The sequence below is a fragment of the Tachyglossus aculeatus genome, chromosome 6 (genome assembly GCF_015852505.1).
Source record: "Tachyglossus aculeatus isolate mTacAcu1 chromosome 6, mTacAcu1.pri, whole genome shotgun sequence".
In the NCBI taxonomy this organism is placed as follows: domain Eukaryota; kingdom Metazoa; phylum Chordata; class Mammalia; order Monotremata; family Tachyglossidae; genus Tachyglossus; species Tachyglossus aculeatus.
In genome coordinates this window covers 34,811,989-34,817,988 of record NC_052071.1, presented here as the reverse complement: position 1 = coordinate 34,817,988, position 6,000 = coordinate 34,811,989, and positions in this window count along the sequence as shown.

The window sequence follows — 6,000 nt, the reverse complement described above, 5'->3', positions numbered from 1 at the left end:
CCACTTGTCGGCTGGGTGACTTTGGGCAGGTCACTTCTCTGGGCCTCAGTTCCCTCATCTGGAAAACGGGGATGAAGACTGGGAGCCCCACGGGGGACAACTTGATCACTTTCTATCCCCCCCAGCGCTTAGAACGGTGCTTTGCGCATAGTAAGCGCTTAACAAATACCATTATTCTTCTTCTCTGGGCCTCAGTACCGCATCTGGAAAATGGGGATTAAGAGCGGGAGCCCTGTGTGGGACATTCATTCAATCGCATTTATTGAGCGCTTACTGTGTGCAGAGCACCGTACTAAGCGCTTGGGAAGTCCAAGTCGGCAGCATATAGAGACGGTCCCTACCCAACAATGGGCTCAGTCTGGAAGGGGGAGACAGACAACAAGCTCCGTGCTTAGTACAGTGCTTGGCACATAGTGCTTAAGAAATATCACTCATCATCCTGGAGTCACATTTTGAGTCGAAGTGCCAAGTGACACTTGATTGGGCTTTGGAGTCAGAGGTCATGGGTTCAAATCCTGGGTCTGCCACTTGTCAGCTGTGTGAATTCGGGCAAGTCGCTTAGCTTCTCTGTGCCTCAGTTCCCAGGAGGTGGTGTGGACGCAGGTCTACGCCCTAATCATGAGTTCCTCCGTGCCCTCTGGGGCCAACGCGTGTCCCTTCCCTCTTAGTCCCGCTCACCCGGCGGAGGGGCCGATGAGCCGGCGGCACGGTGCCAGGGAAGGGGGCCGATCCTGGCCATTTGCCGCCAGCCGCTTTCCACCACAGTCCTGAGGGCAGGAACTGACCGCCTTCGGCAGGACCTCAAAAGCCTGCCTGGGGTTGGGCTTCCCATTCCATAACTCAGGAAAGAGAGGGATAAGGATGTTATCTGATGAGGGTGAGGACCGGGACCTGAAGATACGGACGCTAACCTTGCTGAACAAAAGAGCCAACACTTGATTGTTCGGTAGTGGAAGCGGCGGAGGTGGTTAGCACAGAGTTGCTGAGGGACAGAACGCGTCGCTCAAGAGGTGGTGTGTAGTGTACCCCACCGCCTCACCAGCTTGGAATTTGAGGTGGAGGGAAGACGCCTCCGCCTTGGGCTTCTTCAGTCTCCAGCCGTGGCTCCCTCCCGGCAACCCCTCGGGCTACCTCCGGCTTCTCCATCGGGACCCCCGCTCACGGGGCGCTGGACCGGGAATCCAGGACCCCCGTAACTCCGCGATGCCTTGGAAAGCGATCGTCCCAGGGTGGCCCAGGGGAACGGACACCGAACCTGGGGAGTTTGCAGACCTACACAGATGGACCGCCATGCGATCTGGGGAAAATCACGAGAAGCAGCGTGGCTCAGGGGAAACGGCCCCGGCTTGGGAGTCAGAGGTCATGGGTTCTGATTCTGGCTCTGCCCCGTCTGCTGTGCGACCTTAGGCAAGTCACTTAACTTCTCTGGGCCCCAGTTACCTCATGGGGTTAAAAAACGTGAGCCCCACGTGGGACAACCTGATTACCTTGTACCCGCCCCCTGTGCTTAGAACTTTCATTCATTCATTTAATCATATTTATTGAGCACTTACTGTGTGCAGAGCACTGTACTAAGCACTTGGGAAGTACAAATCGGCAACACATAGAGACCGTCCCTACCGGACAACGGGCTCACGGTCTAGAAGGGGGAGACAGACGACAAAACAAAATAAGCAGACAGGCGTCGGTACCATCAGAATAAATAGAATTATAGCTATATACACATAATAATAATAATGGCATTTATTAAGTGCTTACTATATGCAAAGCACTGTTCTAAGTGCTGAGGCGGTTACAAGGTGATCAAATTGTCCCACATGGGGCTTACAGTCTTCACCCCCATTTTACAGATGAGGGAACTGAGGCACAGAGAAGCTAAGTGACTTGCCCACAGTCACACAGCCAAGTGGCGGAGCCAGGATTTGAACCCCTGACCTCTGACTCCAAAGCCCAGGCTCCTTCCACTGAGCCACACTGCTTCTCAATCATTGATAAAATAGAGTAGTAAATATGTGCACATCACGGCTTAGTGGAAATTGCCTGGGCTTGGGAGTCAGAGGTCGTGGGTTCTAATCCTGGCTCCGCCACTTGTCAGCTGGGTGACTTTGGGCAAGTCACTTCACTTCTCTGGGCCTCAGTTCCCTCATCTGTAAAATGGGGATTGTGACTGTGAACCCCATGTGGGACAACCTGATCACTTTGTAACCTCCCCAACGCTTAGAACAGTGCTTGGCACATAGGAAGCGCTTTACAAATGCCACTATTATTATTATTATAAATATACACAAGTGCTGTGGGGAGGGGAAGGGGGTAGGGCGGGGGGGGAGGAGAGGAAAAAGGTGGGGGCTCAGTCTGGGAATAGTGTTTGGCACATAGTAAGTGTTTAACAAATACCATCATCATCATCAAGCAGCGTGGCTCAGGGGAAAGAGCCCAGGCTTGGGAGTCAGAGGTCATGAGTTCTAATCCCGGCTCTGCCACATATCGACTGTGAGACCTTGGTCCAGTCACTTCTCTGTGCCTCAGTGACCTCATCCGTAAAACGGGGATGAAGACTGTGAGCCCCATGTGGGACCGCCCGATTACCCTGTATCTACCCCAGTGCTTAGAACAGTGCTTGGCACATAGTAAGCGCCTAATAAATACCATCATTATCATTTCACTTTTCCGGGGCTGAGTTTCCTCGTCTGAAAGATGGGGAGTAAATTAGAGAAGCAGCATGGCTCAGTGGCAAGACCCTGGGCTTGGGAGTCAGAGGTCGTGGGTTCCAATCCCAGCTCCGCCGCTTGTCAGCTGTGTGACTCTGGGCAAGTCACTTCACTTCTCTGGGCCTCAGTTCCCTCGTCTGGAAAATGGGGATGAAGACTGGGAGCCCCCCGTGGAACAACCTGATCACCTTGTATCCCTCCAGCGCTTAGAACACGGTTTGGCACATAGTAAGCGCTCAACAAATGCCATCCCCCCCGCGCTTAGAACAGTGCTTGGCACATAGTAAGCGCTTAACAAATGCCAGCCGCCAAGCTCGCTCTCTTCCTCCCTTCAAAGCCCTACTGAGAGCTCACCTCCTCCAGGAGGCCTTCCCACACTGAGCCCCCTCCATTCATTCATTCAATCGTATTGATTGAGCGCTTACTGTGTGCAGAGCACTGTCTAAGCACTTGGGGAGTCCAAGTTGGCAACATATAGAGACGGTCCCTACCCAACAACGGGCTCACAGTCTTAGAAGGGGGACACAGACAACAAAAGAAAACACGTAGACAGGTGTCAAAACCATCTGAATAAATAGAATTACAGCTATAATACATGTATCTAGTACACAATAGAGTGAACAAACCTCACTCCTTATGTTTAAACTCCTTACAAACATAAAACAAATCCAATTTGGACTGGACTCTTCATCCTGGCTCTTGGCTGAAGAACTTGTTGGCCAGGTATCAATTACAGCGTTGTTTAGTATCCATTTCAGGATTATTTGCTGAGTCTCTGTAACGGATTATATCATTTGCACTGCTTTAACTTTGAGCAACAGATGTACTCTACTGTACTATACCATTCTCCATCCTCTCCCCCTCCCCATCCCGCCCGCCTTACCTCCTTCCCCTCCCCACAGCACCTGCATATAGGTTTGTACAGATTTATTACTCTATTTTACTTGTACATATTTATTTTATTAATATGTTTTGTTGTTTGTCTCCCCCCTCTAGACTGTGAGCCCGCTATTGGGTAGGGACCATCTCTCGAGCCTGGGCTTTGGAGTCAGAGGTCATCGGTTCTAATCCCGGCTCCGCCACTTGTCAGCTGTGTGCCTTTGGGCAAGCCACTTCCCTTCTCTGTGCCTCAGTTCCCTCATCTGTAAAATGGGGATGAAGACTGTGAGCCCCCCGTGGGACAACCTCATCGCCTTGTAACCTCCCCAGCGCTTAGAACAGTGCTTTCCACATAGTAAGCGCTTAATAAATGCCATAATTATTATCACTATTATTATGAGAAGCAGCGTGGCTCAGTGGAAAGAGCCTGGGCTTTGGAGTCAGAGGTCATGGGTTCAAACCCCAACTCTGCCAACTGTCACCTGGGTGGCTTTGGGCCAGTCACTTCACTTCTCTGGGCCTCAGTTCCCTCATCTGGAAAATGGGGAGGAAGGACTGTGAGCCCCCGTGGGACAACCTGATCACTTTGTAACCTCCCCAGCGCTTAGAGCAGTGCTTTGCACATAGTAAGCGCTTAATAAACGCCATCATTATTATTATGAGAAGCAGCGTGGCTCAGTGGAAAGAGCCTGGGCTTTGGAGTCAGAGGTCAGGGGTTCAAACCCCAGCTCCGCCAATTGTCCACTGGGTGACTTTGGGCAAGTCACTTCACTTCTCTGGGCCTCAGTTCCCTCATCTGTAAAATGGGGAGGAAGACTGTGAGCCCCCTGTGGGACAACCTGATTACTTTGGAACCTCCCCAGTGCTTAGAACGGTGCTTTGTGCATAGTAAGCGATTTATTTATTTATTTTATTTGTACATATTTATTTTTTTTTGTTAATATGTTTTGTTTTGTTCTCTGTCTCCCCCTTCTAGACTATGAGCCCACTGTTGGGTAGGGACCGTCTCTAGATGTTGCCGACTTGTCCTTCCCAAGCGCTTAGTCCAGTGCTCCGCGCACAGTAAGTGCTCAATAAATACAATTGAATGAATGAATGAATAAATGCCATCATTATTACGTTGCCGACTTGTCCTTCCTAAGTGCTTAGTCCAGTGCTCTGCACACAGTAAGCGCTCAATAAATACAATTGAATGAATGAATGCCATTATTATTATTATGTTGCCGACTTGTCCTTCCCAAGCGCTTAGTCCAGTCCTCCACGCACAGTAAATGCTCAATACGATTGAATGAATGAATGAAAAAATGCCATCATCATTATTATGTTGCCGACTTGTCCTTCCCAAGCGCTTATTCCAGTGCTCTGCACACAGTAATTGCTCAATAAAGACGACTGAATGAATGAATAAATGCCATTATTATTATTATGTTGCCGACTTGTCCTTCCCAAGCACTTAGTCCAGTGCTCTGCACACAGTAAGCGCTCAATAAATATGATTGACTGAATGAATGCCATCATCATTATTATTATGTTGCCAACTTGTCAATCAATCAATCGTATTTACTGAGCGCTTACTGTGTGCAGAGCACTGGACTAAGTGCTTGGGAAGTCCAAATTGGCAATATCTAGAGACGGTCCCGACCCAACAGTGGGCTCACAGTCTAAAAGGGGGAGACAGAGAACAAAACCAAACATACTAACAAAATAAAATAAATGGAATAGATATGTACAAGTAAAATAGAGTAATAACTATGTACAAACAAATAAACATATATACAGGTGCTGTGGGGAAGGGAAGGAGGTAAGATGGGGGAGATGGAGAGGGGGACGAGGGGGAGAGGAAGGAAGGGGCTCAGTCTGGGAAGGCCTCCTGGAGGAGGTGAGCTCTCAGCAGGGCCTTGAAGGGCCAGTGCTCTGCACACAGTAAGCGCTCAATAAAGACGATTGATTGATTGAATGAATGAATGAATGAATGCCATCATCATTACGTTGCCGACTTGTCCTTCCCAAGCGCTTAGTTCAGTGCTCCGCACACAGTAAGCGCTCTATAAATACGATTGAATGAATGAATGCCATCATTATTATTATGTTGCCGACTTGTCCTTCCCAAGCGCTTAGCCCAGCGCTCCGCACAGTAAGCGCTCAATAAAGACGATTGAATGAATGCCATTGTTATTATTATTATTATTATGTTCCCGACTTGTCCTTCCCAAGCGCTTAGTCCAGCGCAATGCACACAGTAAGCGCTCAATAAAGATGATTGAATGAATGAATGAATGCCATTATTATTATTATGTTGCCGACTTGTCCTTCCCAAGCGCTTAGTCTAGCGCTCCGCACACAGTGAGCGCTCAATAAAGACGACTGAATGAATGAATGCCATTATTATTATTATGTTGCCGACTTGTCCTTC